The sequence below is a fragment of the Mustelus asterias genome, chromosome 9 (assembly GCF_964213995.1).
Source record: "Mustelus asterias chromosome 9, sMusAst1.hap1.1, whole genome shotgun sequence".
Taxonomy (NCBI): Eukaryota; Metazoa; Chordata; class Chondrichthyes; order Carcharhiniformes; family Triakidae; genus Mustelus; species Mustelus asterias.
In genome coordinates, this window is record NC_135809.1 from 76,567,462 (window position 1) to 76,585,809 (window position 18,348).

Genomic DNA, 18,348 nt, shown 5'->3' on the forward strand with positions numbered 1-18,348 from the left:
AAACAACCGCACAACCTCAAACAGACCATTGTCCGCAGCAAACTACCCAGCCTTCAGGAGAACAGTGACCATGACACCACACAACCCTGCCACAGCAACCTCTGCAAGACGTGCCGGATCATCGACACAGATGCCATCATCTCACGTGAGACCACCATCCACCAGGTACACGGTACATACTCTTGCAACTCGGCCAACGTTGTCTACCTGATACGCTGCAAGTAAGGATGTCCCGAGGCATGGTACATTGGGGAAACTATGCAGACGCTACGACAACGGATGAATGAACACCGCTCGACAATCACCAGGCAAGACTGTTCTCTTCCTGTTGGGGAGCACTTCAGCGGTCACGGGCATTCGGCCTCTGATATTCGGGTAAGCGTTCTCCAAGGCGGCCTTCGCGACACACGACGGCGCAGAGTCGCTGAGCAGAAACTGATAGCCAAGTTCCGCACACACGAGGACAGCCTCAACCGGGATATTGGGTTCATGTCCCACTATTTGTAACCCCCACAGAGTTTCACTGGCTGTCTTGTCTGGAGACAATACACATCTTTTTCGCCTGTTTTGATGCTCTCTCCACTCATGCTGTTTTGTTTCTTAAAGACTTGATTAGTTGTAAGTATTCGCATTCCAACCATTATTCATGTAAATTGAGTTTGTGTCTTTATAAGCTCTGTTTGTGAACAGAATTCCCATTCACCTGAAGAAGGGGCTTGCAGCTCCGAAAGCTTGTGTGGCTTTTGCTACCAAATAAACCTGCTGGACTTTAACCTGGTGTTGTTAAACTTCTTACTGTGTTTACCCCAGTCCAACGCCGGCATCTCCACATCATAAAAAAAACTTGCCTTGCACATCTCCTCTAAACCTTACCCCTCACACCTTAAACCCATGCCCCCTAGTAATTGACTGAAGTTGAGCGGAGGATTGACAGGTGCTCACTTCTCGACTCTAGCCTGACCATGCTGTCACTGACAGCCCGGATGTCCTCCTCTCCCGACAGCTCCAGCGCTCGACCCTCAAAAGGATATGAGGACTCAGAGGTTAGCCTCACACCCACTGTCTTTACCCTCTCCCGACAATTATGAGCATTCTTCTCCTGTGGGGACAAAAGGAGCCATGAAAGAAATGATGGTGTGACTGCTGCAGAGTATCAGGGGGTGGCCCTCAGAGGGCAAATGCAGTGATACCTTTGGGTGGGGGGGAGGAAGGAGGTGCTTGGGGGTCAGGGGCTGGAAGCATGCAGGGTGCTGGAGATGGGAGGATCTGGGGGGGATTTGGGGAAGATGCTAGATAGGGTTAAACTCACCCTTGCTGCTCAGATGAGGTCATTGACCTTTTTTTCGGCACTGCTTCCCTGTTCTCTGGGCCAGTGCCATGGCACTAACAGAGATGGTCACTGCCTCCCAGGTCACTTTGCCATCACTTGCCCTTGGATGGCGTCCTGCTGGGGGGAGGAGGGTGCCCGCCTTGCCTCTACAGCATCTAGCAACCTGCTCAGTTCCGCTTTTCCAAATCTGGGGTTGCCTTCTTCGGCAACATTTGTCCTGCACTGCCTGTCTATCTGTCCATCCTTGGGGTTTTTATGGAGCTGCCCCTTGTTATGGCAGATCAGCCACAGGCAGCTTGGCAGTTTGCTCATTCGCATTGAGGGGAAGGCAAGTGAGCACTTGCAGGTGTGCTGCTGAGGAGGGTGGGTGAAGGATCTGTGCCTCTATGATGACTGGGGACAGGGGAGAGAGAGGGAGGCGTCAGACAACCATCAGAGCCAGAAGGAGATGGGGGCCTGTGCAGGTGGTTCCGGGGTGGGGGAGGAGGGTGGGGGGGGGGGCACTGCCACTCTGCCTGTGATTGCCGGTGGAGGGGAGGGATGGCCGCTGCCACTCTGCTTGCTATCAGCGGGGGAGGTGGGCTGTGATTGGTCTGGGTGACAGGGCCACAATCAGTCTGGGTGGCAGGTGGATAAGAGGGTCAGCAATGTTGGGGGGGGGGTCTAATGTCCCATGGGGGCCAGGGAGTGGCATTATCCGGCCCGGGAGAGATCTGGCAGGGGAGCTGCATTATTTTTTTTTCCTATGTTGGAGGCTCCGATTGGACAGGTGAAGCCCCACCCACAGACTTCTGCAGCGAGAAACGGACTCACTCAAAATTTTGCAGCCAGAGGGCGTACGGGAGGCCTAAAAACAGATCTGAAACTCTCCCAGTTACACACCAGCACTTAGACAAAAAATGGTAAAATACCGCCCAATCTATCTTGTTTGATGATCATACTTTTCTTTGCCCCAAAGTGTTTTTCAAGAGCACTTACTGTTGCACCAAACATAGATGGATCTTCCATGAGCTGCTCAAATATTTGTGGGACCTTGACTCCAAGAAAATGTACACTTATTGCATTCTTGAAGGCCACTGCTACAGCTGCACTGTCCATCCTTGTACTGAGCAAGTCGGTCTTGACTCTCAAAATCCATCTCTCCTACAACATGGGAGGATCTCCCTCAGTGAAAGAAATGGCTTCTGGAGCTGGTAACATTAAACTTTCCTTCCCCCATCCTTTTCACCAAATTTGTTAGATATTGACTGGATAGTTGAATTATTGAACCACAGAATCCTTGCAGTGCAGAAGGCCATCATTTGGCCCATTGTGTCTGCACTCTCTGAAAGAGCATCTTACCCAGCCCCCCTCCCACCACCAACACCCCCCTCCCCACCCCACACCCCCCCCTCCCCCCATCTCAATCCCCATAACCTTGTGCATTTACCATGGCTGATTCACCTATCCTATACACTTTTGGAAACTAGGGGGAAATTTAGCATGGCCAATCTACCTAACCTGCACATCTCTGGACTGTGGGAACACCAGAGCACTCGGAGGAAACACATGCAGACATGTGGAGAACGTGCAAATGACACAGTCAGTCACCCAAGGTTGCATTCAAACCCAGGTCTCTGGTGCCGTGAGGCAGCAGTGCTAACCACTGTGCCACCATGCCAGAAAGAAGACATTACTTCCAAATCTCCAATACTTCACAAGTTGAAACTTCTCAGAACTCAATTTTTATACACATCCACATTGTCCGAACTCAGTGCCTCAGATCTTCTCCATGGAAGCTTTTTTGTTTAATTAACTTTGTAGTTCCTCCCACAGGCTTAAGCAATCAAATACAGTTACATAGATCAGAGAACAAATTTGCAGAATCAAACACAGATCAATCAAACCATTAGAAATTGTAGCAACAACCAAAAGAAATCTACCAGAATCTAACCTGTGATTAGTTTGTAATCACTTGAAGGATTTATTCCTACTGCTTAATATGTGGTCAGTTGTGTGAGCTTAAAAGTGGGGCCCCAAAATGGCAATGCTTGTGTCAAATCAGCATGCATCTGCTAACAGCTGCACCAAGACAGCATCAAGTATACTTTGCATAGTATAGGTAGAATCTAGAAAGGCCTGCCTTGACACACAGCCAAAACTTTAACTTTAACATCCAATTCACAGGGATTTAGCATGTGGGGTAACAACTGTGTGCTGACTCTGTCATTGTAAACATGATGTATATGGTTTTAGGTCAGAATTGACTTACATTGCCCTAGCAATAGTACTTCCTTGTGTCCTTAACCAAAGCTTCATGTCCTTCACAAACATAGCTCTTCAATGGCTTTCAAGGCAGACAAAGCAAATATTTAGTAAGAAAAACCCTGATACAAATTGATAACCTTATGCCTACAGTAAGGTGAACATACAGGGCAGCTGTTGGGTGCAATTCATTTAATCAGATGATAATACAAAATAAAAAGCACACTATCCTTTCCCAGATCAGTGACTTCTTATTTGACATAAGTGAGGTTACTTCAAAGCATACTGCAGCATTTTCTAGCTTGCAGCTTCTTTGAAAGTCTGACATTTGAAGTAATTTCAGGGCCTCACTGACTATATTCTGCTCTCTGTTACAAACACCTAACTCATAATTTTCAGCACAACGGATGTAAACTGTTTTTTGATCAACACATGAGTTTTTTATCTTTTCCCTATTTGTGGAAATTAAAACAAATCTCGTTTATTAGGTTCTGGTAACATTCAACATGACTTACTAAACGATAATACTGTATTGGCTAGATATTACGCACAGAGTCATCCTATAGCACCGCCATTCTGCGGCTGTGACACCCCATCAGCACATTCATTTGTCCAAGTGGAACCCTTTTTCTCAAGGCTGTTTCGATCTAACCAGCCAGCATGTCAATGGCAGTCAGGGCAGCCTTTTGTAGACTGAGGTCCAACGATACTCCAGCATGCTGACATTCAGTGAGATTGGGAGCCCTGGTGAAGGCACCAAGGATTTATCATATATTTTGTAATTTACTTCAATACATGCAGTCTTTTGTCTATGACTGCACAGATGCACTTGGTAGAGTCCTCCCCAGATCTTGCAGCTTCATGGATCAAAGTGACATTTAATCAGACTGCTCTCATTTCATACTGTGAGGAACTGCATCAAAGACATTAGCCATACAGACCCTCCAAACAGCTTATACCTGGTCTTCATCTGTGTAGGGGCATTACGTAGATAACAGATTCCATACCTTCAGTATTTTGTCATGTAAATACTTTGTGTCCCCTCCAATCTGCCTATTCTAACAATATTGCTGTATAAACTACAGGCCTGACCTACTGTGTGCACATCTTCCTTAACCAGTTAATTGTTACTCTGCTTATACATCAATTCTGATTATCCATTGATCCGATGTACATGCACCAGGTGCCATGGTTTGCTGCTCTTACAGTTAAATACTGCACATTCAGGAAGCAAGAAGCTGAAGTATAATCTCCCAAATGCATTCAGTGATATACAGTTAATCCCTAATAGCCTGCAATAGCAAATACATGACCTCAGTGTCTATTTCCCTTTATTGTTAAATTTTGCGTTATAAAGCTCTTATGAAGAATCTTGGAATATTCAATGATGTTAAAGACATTCTATAAATGCAAGTGGTTGTGATTGTTTTGTACATGGGCACTTTTTACATTAATTTTGCATTAGGAGATATTGACTGCAAACAAAAACCAGTCTCCACAATTTGCTTTTATTAACATGAAGTGCAAGTATGCAATATATTTAATATATGCAGTATTGTTCCTTTGTGCTCTAATGATACCAGTGTAATACTGCTGTAGTGAGCTCATTGGAAGGATTAAGTTTAGGAAATATCCAAAATGTCTCCTGAGGATCTCTTTGTGATTATACTGACATCTACCTCCACATAACAATATCCTGAAGGGTATTGACAGGGTGGATGCAGAATCTCATAGAATCCCTACATGTACAGAAAGAAGCAATTCTGTACCAACCACAATCCCACCCAGGCTCTATTCCCGTAACCGCCATTTACCCTGCTAATCTCTCTGACACTATGGTCAATTTAGTATGGCCAATCAACCTAACCCGCACATCTTTGGACTGTGGGAGGAAACCGGAACACCCGGAGGAAACCGATGCAGACATGGGGAGAAAGTGCAAACTCCACACAGACAGTGACCCAAGCCGGGAATCGAACCCGAGTCCCTGGCGCTGTGAGGTACCAGTACCAACCACTGTGCCACCGTGCTACCCAAGTTTCCTCTTGTTTCCTCTTGTTGGAGAATCTAGAATTAGGGGTCACTGTTTCAAAATAAGGGGTCACTCATTTTAGATTGAGATGAGGAGAATTTATTTCTCTCAGAGGCTTGTGAGTCTCTGGAATTCACTTCCTCAAAAGGCAGTGGAAGCAGAATCTTTGAATATTTTTTAAGACTGAGGTAGATGGATTCTTGGTTAACAAGGAGGGGAAAGGTTATCGGGGATAGGCAGGAGTGTGGGGTTGAGGTTACAGTCAGATCAACTTTGATCTTACTAAATGTCGGAGCAGGCTCAAGGGGCCGAATAGCCTACTCCTACTCCTAATTTGATATATGTAGTTAAAGAATGGTGGAGCATACAAGGATGTCATTCAGTCCATTATGCCAATGTTGTCTCTTTCAAATAGCTATTCAATGGGCCCGATTTTACTAAAACTTAACCGGCGTGAAATCGCGGTAAAGTTGGGCGTTGGGCCTATACCGCGATCTGCACCCGATTCCGAGCAGATTGTGGCTTTACTGACACCTGATTCGGGCGCGGGTCTGGCCCGCGCCCGAATCGGGTGGCCCGACTTAATGAACCGCGTGCCCAACCCTACCGCCAAATCCCACTTCCGGATCTGCGCTTTTAGCGACCTGCAGAATAAAAGTCCGAAGCGGATTTCTATTCTGCAGGGGAACCTCCAAAGCCCATCCTCCTCGACCATCCTTCGTGGACCCCCCCGCTAACCACCCCGGCAGACCCCCTCCCCAGCCCGGATCAGACCCCCCGTGGGAGGCAGGCCCCCCCGGCAAACCCCACCCCCCCCTCCCCTGGGATCGGACACCCCTGGGAGGCAGGCCCCCCTCGGCAGTGCACACCCCCAACTACCTCGATCGCTGGTCTCCCTCCACCATCGTTCCGTTAGCAAGATAAGCTGTATGTTCCTCAGTGATGTTTAGCAGCCGTTCCAGTTCGGTTTTGGTTTCATTTCAAACATGTTGTTCTGGAGACCGTGATTTCCAGTAGAACCACCTTTCTTGCCAATCTGGCCCCACCATATCACGAATTACAGATTCAGTATCTCGAAGACGGGTTTGCAAGGTTTCTTCCAGGAAATGGATAGCTGCATCCCACTGCTGTTTGTCAGATATGGAACGGTCTTCTAAAGCATTGTGCTGGATGACTCGCAGACTATCTGCAGCCTGCTCATCCCATCTGTGACGTTTTATACTTTCATCTTTAACAGCAGGTTTTAGTTTGTCAAAGATATCATCATGGTCCTTCCCTTTGTGCCCTGACATAAATCGAGCAAATTCATCCTCCAAGGTTCCCCATGCGACCTCCACTGCTTTGTGAGGCAACTGTTTGTCAGTCCACTGCTGGAGCTTGATGTCCACTGTGGTATTGAATGTGCCTGAATTCACAGACTGGGCAGCAGGAAGGTCAATATTCTCTATCACATGTGTAGAGACACTTTCCCAGTTTCCTTTGTAGAATCTCCTCCCAGTGTTTTGGAGTAACCTGGCCTAAGCTGATCACTTCATCCAGAATTCCATTCTTCGCCTTCTCGTATAGTTCATTCCTGTCGAGTTCCCTCAGCCAAGGATAGTTGTTCTTCCATTCAGTTTCAAGGTTGAAGCGAGTAGCTTTAAATGCATCAGCCTGTTGTTCCACAGACTCGCGCAACATCTTCCAGAAACAATCTGAAACTGCTCGGCTCAAGTTCTTCGTTGTCACTTGATATGTTTTCAGCATCCCTGTGCGTTCAGCATCTACTGAACCATCTTGGATACAAAGGATAATGAATGGTACTGGTTGATCTTCCTGGTGTTGTCAGTACTGTAACATCAGGAATGGCTGCCGACACCAAGGATATAATTTATAGCATAAGCAAGGCTTACATGCAGAACCCTAATGCCATTATCCTTTGTATCCAAGATGGTTCAGTAGATGCTGAACGCAGTATTGTAACTGACTTGGTGAGCCAGATGGACTCACAAGGCAGAAGGACCATCTTTGTGTTGACCAAAGTGGATCTAGCTGAGAAAAACCTAGCCAGTCCAAGTCGGATTCAACAAATTGTGGAAGGCAAGTTATTTCCAATGAAGGCTTTGGGTTACTTTGCAGTTGTTACCGGTAGAGGCAACACCAATGAAGGTATTGATTCCATAAAAAATTATGATGGAGAGTTCTTTCAGAATTCAAAATTGTTGAAGACAGGGAAGCTGAAAGCACATCAAGTGACAACTAAGAACTTGAGCCTAGCAGTTTCAGATTGTTTCTGGAAGATGGTGCGTGAGTCTGTGGAACAACAGGCTGATGCATTTAAAGCTACTCGCTTCAACCTTGAAACTGAATGGAAGAACAACTATCCTCGGCTGAGGGAACTCGACAGGAATGAACTATACGAGAAGGCGAAGAATGGAATTCTGGATGAAGTGATCAGCTTAGGTCAGGTTACTCCAAAACACTGGGAGGAGATTCTACAAAGGAAACTGTGGGAAAGAGTCTCTACACATGTGATAGAGAATATTGACCTTCCTGCTGCCCAGTCTGTGAATTCAGGCACATTCAATACCACAGTGGACATCAAGCTCCAGCAGTGGACTGACAAACAGTTGCCTCACAAAGCAGTGGAGATCGCTTGGGGAACCTTGGAGGATGAATTTGCTCGATTTATGTCAGGGCACAAAGGGAAGGACCATGATGATATCTTTGACAAACTAAAACCTGCTGTTAAAGATGAAAGTATAAAACGTCACAGATGGGATGAGCAGGCTGCAGACAGTCTGCGAGTCATCCAGCACAATACTTTAGAAGATCGTTCCATATCTGACAAACAGCAGTGGGATGCAGCTATCCATTTCCTGGAAGAAACCTTGCAAACCCGTCTTCGAGATACTGAATCTGTAATTCGTGATATAGTGGGGCCAGATTGGCAAGAAAGGTGGTTCTACTGGAAATCACGGTCTCCAGAACAACATGTTTGAAATGAAACCAAAACTGAACTGGAACACCTGCTAAACATCACTGAGGAACATACAGCTTATCTTGCTAACAATGAAGTTACAACAGTTCGTAAAAACCTCGAGGCCAAAGATGTAGATGTGGACACCATTCTGATTAAAGATACTTGGCACCAAGTTTACCGAAAACACTTCCTCAGGAAATCGCTGAACCATTGTAATCTTTGCAGAAGAGGTTTCCACTATTCCCAAAGGCATTTTGTAGATTCTGAGCTTGAATGCAATAACGTTATCCTGTTCTGGCGCATTCAGCGAATGCTAGCTATTACAGCAAACACACTCCGACAACAGCTAACAAATACTGAAGTGAGACACCTCGAAAAGAATGTGAAAGAAGTGTTGGAGGGTTTTGCTGATGACAATGCTAAAAAATTCAATTGTTGACAGGAAGGCGAGTTCAACTAGCAGAGGACCTCAAAAGGGTTCGTGAGATTCAAGAGAAGTTAGAAGTATTCATTGAAGCTCTTCATCAAGAAAAATAACACAGTGGGCCCGATTTTACCAACAATTTGCGCCCATTTTCAGGCGTGTAATCGCGGTAAATTCGGGCGTCAGGCCTTTAACGCGATCTGCACCCGAATCCGAGCAAATCGCAACTTTACCAATACCCGATTCGGGCGTGGATCCGCTCCGCGCCCGAATCGGGCGGCCCGACGATTTAAATGCATTCGCATGCATTTAAATCGATTTAATGAACCGCGCACCCAACTCTTCCGCCAAATCCCACTTTACCACCGTGCGGCCCGATCTGGGTCCGCGCTTTTAGCGACCTGCTAAATAAAAATCCGAAGTGGATTTCTATTCTGCAGGGGAACCTCTGAAGCTCTCTCTTCCCTTGTGAAGTCACTCTGCGGCCACCATCCTTCTTGATCATCCTTCTCAGAGCGCCCCGGTATCCAGCCCACACCCCCCAGCAGTGGCAATCCCTCTGCCCCCCTCACCCTGACAGACCCCCCCGCTAACCACCCTGGCAGACCAACCCCCCTCCCCTGGAGGCGGATCCCCCCGACGGGAGGCAGACCCCTGGCAGCACCCCACCCCCTGCTGACCCCCTTCCCCCCCCCCCCGCCCCACCGGGATCAGACCCCCCCTGGGAGGCAGGCCCCCCTCGGCAGACCACACCCCCAACTTGCCTCGATCGCTGGTCTCCCTCCACCATCCTTCTCGACCATCTTTCATCCTTCGAGAGCCTGCAGCTCCTTCCTGGCCACAGACTTGGAGCCATGGCTAAGGTGACCGGGCTTCATACCATTCCGCTGGCGTCAGCCGGTGGAGGGGGGCGGGCTCAGATGGATCTCTGGTTGCGGGGGAGAGGAGGGGGCTCAGATGGATCTCTGGTTGGAGGGGGGCGGGCTCAGATGGATCTCTGGTTGGGGGGGAGAGGAGGGGGCTCAGATGGATCTCTGGTTCGGGGGGGTCTGCCGAGGGGGGCCTGCCTCCCAGGGGGGTCTGTATTATTAAACTGGCCAAAAGGTAGGTGTCCTGGGTCATGTGACCTTGCTTCTCCACAAATACTTCAGAAGGGATGTTTATCTAATGTCTGGAATAGGGGCATAACTCAAAAGACTGAACGCACATATATCACAGCGTGAAAAGCCAGCATTCCTTTAGATGAAATATACAGTCACCATAGACTTTTCTTCAACTGCAGTAATGACTGAAGTGGCCAACATAGGACAAGTTGGAAGAGAGCTGACAGCCTCCAGTGTAAAGTGCAGCGAGTTTCAGAGTCCGGTGAATGGTGAAATTTTTATTTCAGCATCAAAGGCAAAAAAGATAATTTATTGACCAAATTCAGTTGTTCCAGATGAGACTCGACGATTTCCAGGCAGCTGGACAGAGATATTGGTACAGGATGGATCAGTGGGGGCACTGACTGACAGACTAGTCCATGGAAATCTTTCGGCATCCACCCATTATCTGTGTTTAACAACACAGATTTGTGGCATCATGGAAATATTAAAAGTTACTTCTGATCAGCAAGAATGATGCAAATTGCAAATGTAGTTACATACATGCAGCTGTGTTTATTGCTTCTGAGTGGCTTGCACAGGAACAGGTTATATTTTTAAACTAACAAATAATTGTCACTCTGAGTGAGAAATTTATGATTTTAAGTCAAGGTATCATTTCTACTCCTCAGATCTGCGATCTGACGCGGGTGTGCTTTTTCAGATTTTTTTTCGAACTGCGCATGCGCAGTTCAGAGCTCCGATCGTCCCGGCAGCGCTAAGCCCCGTCCACAGCGCGGATCGGACTGGAGCCGGCAAAAAGCGTATGGGCGCGCTGCAAAGAGGATTCCGGGCTCGGATCTGTATTACGCCCAGATTCGGCACTTAGAATCAAAATGATAAAATCGGGCCCAGTCTCTCGTCACACACTACCATACATCCCCTCATCCTCCCACCACCCCCCCTCCCCCCTTAGAGGATGATCCGTCACACCCCCTCTCCTCCTCCCACCCCCCCCTCCCTCCTCTCCCCACCCCCCGCAAGATGATCTGGGTCAGAGAGCCGCTCTCTCTGCTTTTTTCTCCCTGCCCGGGCGCACTGCTTCAGATTGTTTTTCGAACTGCGCATGCGCAGTTCAGGGCTCCGGTTCGGACTGGAGCCGGCAAAACGCATATGGGCGCGCTGGAAAGAGGATTCCGGGCTCAGATCTATTTGACGCCCAGATTCGGCACTTAGACTCAAAATGGTAAAATCAGGCCCAATGAGTCCCATTTCCTCTGCTCTCTCCCTATAGTGTTACAATTTTTGCTCCATGTGGTTATCCAATTCTCTTCTGAAAGTTATTACTGAACTTGCTTCCACCGATTTTTCAGGTAATGGATTCTGCAGTAGAATAACTCACTGTGTATTTATTTTTCTTTATATTGTGACTAGTTCTTTTGCCAATTAACTTCAGTCTGTGCCCTCTGCTAACTCACCATCCCAGTACTGAAAACTGTATCTCCCACATTTTCATTGATCAAAACCCTTCATGAATCTGAATACCTTTATTAAATCTCTCCTTAACCATATCTGCTCTAAGGAGAGGAGTCCCAGCTTATCCAGTTTTTCCACATTAACAGAAGTCCTGCATCCCTGGTGCAATTCTCATTGATTTCTTCTTCACTCTCTCCAAGGTCATGGCATTCTTTGCCAAGTGTTATACCCAGAATTTGCCACACCTCTCCAGCTGGGCCTGATCAGCATTTTAGAAAGATGCAGCATAATTTCCTTGTCTTTTATATTCCATGGGTGGAATCTTGCAATAAATTCTCAGAGTGTCGGTTTCAGCAAGAAAACCGAAGTGTAGCTCCAGCTGCACAGCTGGGTTTTCTCTCCAGATTCTCTGGCACTCTGTGCACAGGGAATTTGAGGTTGTGATTTCCGACCTCACTCTTGCGGGGCTGGGCCTAATAGAACCGGCGACACCAGCTCCACAGAGATTGGGGACACCATTTTTAAAGGGTACCCTGATCTGCATTGAAAATAAATTCCTCCCCAGACCCCCACATGCATCCTGGTCATTAAAATAGCTACCTGGGGTTGTTCGTTCAATAATGGACCATGGTTGGCAAACTCAGGGTAGGCTGTAGATGGTTAAAAGTGATTGTAGGACCATTTTAGGGTTTCATGATGGATTAGGCAGAGGGGTTGGTCTCAGAAGCTCACTGTGTAATAGGCCTCAAGAAGGGGTGGCCTAATCTGCCATTGAGGCAAAGGCACGTCTACCTCAATGCGTTCAGGGGGTTACACAGGAATATCCTCCACAATCAAAATAGCACAGAGCTTTGGAGGGGAATATCTGAGAATGCTTGGAGGGAGGGAATCCTGAACATAATGCACCCCCAGGATGATGGCAGGGACCACCGCACACACAGAGGAGCATCCAAACTGGTCTGGTAGTGAGGCCATCATCTAGCAACCTGAAGGGATGGCACAGCACAAAATTAATCTGAGGAATAGCTCAGCTGGTGAGAGCTCGGAGGGCCATTTGGAGGAGTGCCTGAATTGTGTATTGTCTAATTGGAATAGATAAATGTCTCAGACATGTTAGGTGTCTTTCAATGATAATGCAGAGAATTAGGAGAGTGAGGCAACAAAGGCCATTCAAGTGAGATTAATGACTAGCCAGGGCAGTAATGGAACTCCTTGCTTTAACCCCTTGCTCTTAGCGTGCCAATTTCAGACAGCGATAGTGAGATCTAAACCATTTGAGCACTGGGCAAACTCCAGGAGCATCTAAAAGCTCCTGCTTTTAGATGCATCTTAAAGCAGGAGCTCACAACCTTGGTGCTGGCGGGCTCACAGAAAGAAATCTCAGAGCTATTTCCAAGAGCCACAGTTCCTCAATGAACATTAAACCTCATGAGTATCATGAAGTGCAGTACGACAATGCAGTTGAGAGAGGATCCAGTCACATAGCATAGCAGCCAGTCACATCGAGGGGTTGAGGTGGGCTGGGGGGCGGGGGGGGGGGGGGGGGAGGGGGGTTGGTGCTGAGAGTGTGGTGGGGGGTGAGGGGGATGTTGGTGTACCATCAAACATTCCATGGGCTGGCCAGGATTTCAGCGTTGAATAGATGCTGTCACTGGATCCTTGAACCCACAATCACAAACTGGAAATGTGCAGGAATTGGAGCTTGGACCTTTGGGGCCTCATGCTGACTCTATTTTTTCTCATTAATGCCGTTGAGAGTGAGGGACATCTGCATTTATACATACAGGCAGAGCGAAGGCGGAGATAATTGTGATTACAGTGCCAGGCTCACCAGAGGGAGCAGCTAAACCCTTGAGAGCAAGGGCAGCAGGGGCCCCTCCAGACACAAACAATGAGGCGAACAGAAACATGGTGCCTAGCTGACTCTCGAGACCAAAGTTTACAGACCTCATATGTCTTATCTGTAGATGAGCGAGAGACAGTGTCACTGATGCCTCCACATATCCATGGATCTGGTTTTTCACATTTGTCACATTCTCCAGGAACTGGTGTTATGAGGGACTGGGAGGCCATCCATTGGCAGTTGTTCTGAAGGTCACTAGCCCCACTGACCTTCAGGTGGTGGCTCCTTCTAGCACTTCACTGGTGACCTGTGTAGCATCTCAGCAGCAGGGACATCCTGCCTGGCACTCGGAGAACTGCTGAAGGCCTGGCCCCTGCAGAGTCTGAGTCTGATGATGAGCCTCTGGATTTGGTGCGAATGGACTTGGTGGAACTTCAGCGACAGTGACAGGAAGGGGTGCCAGCTGCATTCCTCAGTTTGCACCAAATGATGGAGGAGTCACTCTGCCTTCAGTCTGAGGTGATAACGCCAGCATGCTAACATATTAGGGACAACACAGGTAGGATAATGCCTGCCATGGAAACCTTGAACATCAGATGTGCTGTTTGATGTATTCTTCATTCATGCCTGTTTAAGATTCAGGCTAAGGTGTTTGCCTGTCTCGCCTGTCCATCAAGACATGTGTCAACACATGGAGAAGGGTCACATTCCATTTACTCATTCTCTTTGGACAGGATGTTTTATCTATGAGACTTTACTCAGAGATGGTGTGTGATCCTATCCACCTTGCACATATTTGACTCTCACAGTTGCTAAGCTCAGTGAAAAGTGTGAGTACATTTCCACCTTTTAGTGCTGGAGCTCTGACTCTTAAAGCTTCTTCATGTGTTGCTGCTGAAATTTCCAACCTTCTGCCTTCCTAACTTTGCAGTTGTCTGCGTTGCAGCCACAAGGCTCTTGCCACAGTGTAGAGATGCAGAGCTGGGTTTCACACCTATACCATCAGCAAGGACATTGAAGATAAATACAAATGATCATGATCAGAGACGCCTTGGAGCTTGGGAAGCACAAGTGTTTGACAAATTGAAAGGTACCAATGGGATGTGTACAGAATGGAATGAATCTGATGAGTGCTCTTTATTATTAATGCTACCTTGAGTGGTTCGTGGTGGGTTTGCATTTTGCTGCTGCCAAAGGCCAGAGCTGGACATGAGGGCAGACTGACTGTGTGAACTTTGTAATCATCAGCTGCTCTGAAGGTCAGGATGAGTGCACACCCATATCCCCATCTGAGAATGGCAGATGTCAATGTGATAACGAAGAGGGCGCAAAGGACCAGGTGATGTCATAATGGAATTATACCCGCGTAAGGTCCCAGCTGCCTTGCCCCAAGTGTGAGCTCTCACTTACACCATCGAGGTGACACAGAATGTGTTGTCCAGTTTTGGCAGATGGATCTCCTTGAGAAGCTTTGTCAGACTGAAGGCCTATAGCCACAAGTGCTCTGAAGATTGAGGAGGTGGGTTCCCGTGGCTGCAGAGACAGTACAAGAGTTTGTGCTTCCTGATGCCGAATGCCCTCATTCAGTTTGGACCCCCTTCATCACCTTCAAAGGAGCAGGACAACAGTTGGCAGTATGGTGAAGAATTCACTCTCAGATTGAAGTGTATGGTTCCAAGGATAGAGCTAACAATGTTGGTGTCCATGTGGGCTCATGAGAGAAGACATTTGGCCTCGATGGTGCGAGCTACCACTCCTCGTCCTCCTTTTGGAACTTGGTGGCTAAGAAGGCCTCATGTACAGGTCTGCCTTATCTAGTCCATGTTATATCCTCTTCTTCTGCAGCCTAGACTTCTTCAGACTATGCCTTTCAATGTCTTTCTCATTGGAGCAGTTGTGCAGCTCCTCCATGCCTACATCTGGCAAGTCCTTTCCCTTTTGCAGTACAATGTACAGTAGACGATGGTGGTCCGGGAGATCCTTTGGCGAGTTTACTGGAGTGCTCCGCCAGTGAAGTTGAGGCCGTGAAACCACATGCTCAGGATAGCAATGCTCTGCTTTACCAGTGTCCAGGGAGTGATATGGACATCATTGTACCTTTTCTCTGGAGGGTTTGTGGCCACCACACAGGTGTCTTCAGCCAAGTTCTTCACAGATATCCTTTGTCATTGAGGAGCCAACCCTGGATTCTGTGCGATCCCTCAAAGATGTCAGGGATCTACAATCTATTCAAGATGCATGAGTTGTGGCAGCTTCCTGAATTCCTCCATTATTTGCTTCTTATGGTCTTCACCAGCTGAATATTAAATGAGTGGAATCTTTCCTGTTTATGTATTAGAGTGCCTGTTACCAGGGAGCTTTGATAGCCACATGAATGCAGTCAATAGCGCCCTTCACCTGTGGATAGCCAACAATGCCAACGAAGCCCAGTGCTCTGGCATCTTGTCTTTCTTCTCTGCTGAACTGTACGTAATTGGGGGCCTTCACCAAGAAAATGTCTGTCATCTCAGGTATATATTTGTGCATTGATGTTTGGCTCCCATCATCCATGGCAGGCCTTATCCTGGTGTTCCTGGTGCATTGGCATGCTGGCGTTATCACCTCAGACTGAAGGCAGAGTGACTTCTCCATCATTTGGTGCAATCTGAGGAAGGCAGCTGGCACCCCTTCCTGTGACTGTTGCTGAAGTTCTACCAAGTCCATCCGCACCAAATTCGGAGGCTCATCATCAGACTCAGACTCAGCAGGAGCCAGGCCTCCAGCAGTTCTCCGCGTGCCAGGCAGGATGTCCCTGCCTCTGCTTGCTGTGGACCAGATTGTGACCCTGAGGTTACTCCAGCTATGTCCCACTGAAGTGTGTGTTTCTGTGATAGTGCAGAGCGTGGGTGAGCATTGTAATAGGTCTTCAATGATGCTTCCCTCTCTTCAACACCCAAAGTGGCTTCAGGGCTGGAGATGGGAGCCTGGTCAAATGATGTCATCCGACATTTTCTAGAGGTGCCAATGAAAGAAAGTTGAAGTTACTTCAGCATGGATTGATTCAGAATCAGTGAGTACTTGTCACTGTCTTCACTAAGGGAAGGGATGATGTAGAGATTCTAGTTAAAGAGGAGGATTGTGAAGTATTAGATACAATAAGCATGATGAGAGAGGAGGTATTGGAGGAACTGACACTCTTGAAGGTGGATAAGTCATTAGGGCCAGATGGGTTGTATCCCAGGCTGTTGAAGGAAACCAGGGAGGAAATAATAGATTTTCCAATTCTCGCTTGATATAGGTGAAGTTCCAGAGGATTGGAGGTCTGCAAACATTGTACCATTATTTAAAAGCGTGAGAGGGATTGGCCAGAAACCTACAGGCTGGTCAGTCTTATTGCAATAATGGGCAAATCATGAGGAGCAACTCTGAGAGTCAGGATGAACTGTCACTTAGAAAGACACGCATTGATCAGGGATAGTCAACATGGTTTTGTTAGGGAAAAATTGTGTCTTACTAATTTAATCAATTTCTTTTGAGGAAGTAATGAGGAGGATTGAGGGTAGTGCAGTGGATATTGTCTACATAGATTTCAGTAAGGCATTTGACAAGATCCCACCTGGTAGACTGGTCAGAAAAGTGAAATCCCATGAGATACAGGTGAAGGTTGGATCCAAATTTGGTCAGTGACAGGAAACAAAGAGTAACAATCAATGGATGTTTTTGCAATTGGAAAACAGTTTCCTGTGGTGCTCCACAGGGCTCAGTCTTGGAGTCCTTGTCATTTGTTGCGTATATTAATGATTTAGACTTAAATGTGGGTGGCATGATTGGGAAATTTGCAGATGACACAAAAATGGTCCATGTAGTTGATAGGGAAGAGGATAGCTGTTGATTCCAGAATGATAAATGGTTTGATTGAATGGGCAGTGAAATGGCAAATAGAATTCAATCCGGAAAAGTGTGAGGGAATGCGTTTGGGCAGGGCAAACAAGGAAAGGAAATACTCAATAAACAGGACGAGATGGGTCGAGGAAGTGAGAGACCTTGGAGTGCATGTCCACAGGTCTCTGAATGTGGCAGGACAGGTGGATAAGGTAGTCAAGAAAGTAGATGGAATGTTTTCTTTTATTGGGCAAGGTATTGAATACAAAAGCAGGGATGTAATGATGGAACTGTATAAAATACTGGTTAGGCCACAGCTGGAATTTTGTCTACAGTTCTGGTTACATAGAACATTACAGCGCAGTACAGGCCCTTCGGCCCTCGATGTTGCACCGACCAGTGAAACCAATCTAAAGCCCATCTAATAAACTATTCCAATATCATCCATATGTTTATCCAATGACCATTTAAATGCTCTTAATGTTGGCGAGTCCACTACTGCTGCAGGCAGGGCATTCCACGCCCTTACCACTCTCTGAGTGAAGAACCTACCTCTGACATCTGTCCTATATCTATCACCCCTCAATTTAAAGCTATGTCCCCTCGTGCTAGCCATCACCATCCGAGGAAAAAGGCTCTTACGATCCAGCCTATCTAATCCTCTGATCATCTTGTATGCCTCTATTAAGTCACCTCTTAACCTTCTTCTCTCTAACGAAAACAACCTCAAGTCCCTCAGCCTTTCCTCATAAGACCTTCCCACCATACCAGGCAACATCCTAGTAAATCTCCTCTGCACCCTTTCCAATGCTTCCACATCCTTCCTATAATGCGGTGACCAGAACTGTACGCAATACTCCAAGAGCGGCCGCACCAGAGTTTTGTACAGCTGCAACGTGACCTCCTGGCTCCGAAACTCAATCCCTCTACCAATAAAAGCTAACACTCCGTACGCCTTCTTAACAACCCTATCAACCTGGGTGCCAACTTTCAGGGATCTATGCACATGGACACCGAGATCTCTCTGTTCATCCACACTACCAAGAATCTTACCATTAGCCCAGCACTCTGTAATCCTGTTACTCCTTCCAAAG

The 18,348-nt window shown here is 47.2% G+C and overlaps 2 pseudogenes; one reads left to right on the plus strand and one right to left on the minus strand.

The window, feature by feature from the left end:
- Positions 1-6,481: 6,481 nt before the first annotated feature.
- LOC144499252 (dynamin-like GTPase OPA1, mitochondrial pseudogene) lies at positions 6,482-7,286 on the minus strand (annotated as a pseudogene).
- A 116-nt stretch (positions 7,287-7,402) lies between these two features.
- LOC144499142 (dynamin-like GTPase OPA1, mitochondrial pseudogene) lies at positions 7,403-9,105 on the plus strand (annotated as a pseudogene).
- The last annotated feature ends 9,243 nt before the right edge of the window (positions 9,106-18,348 follow it).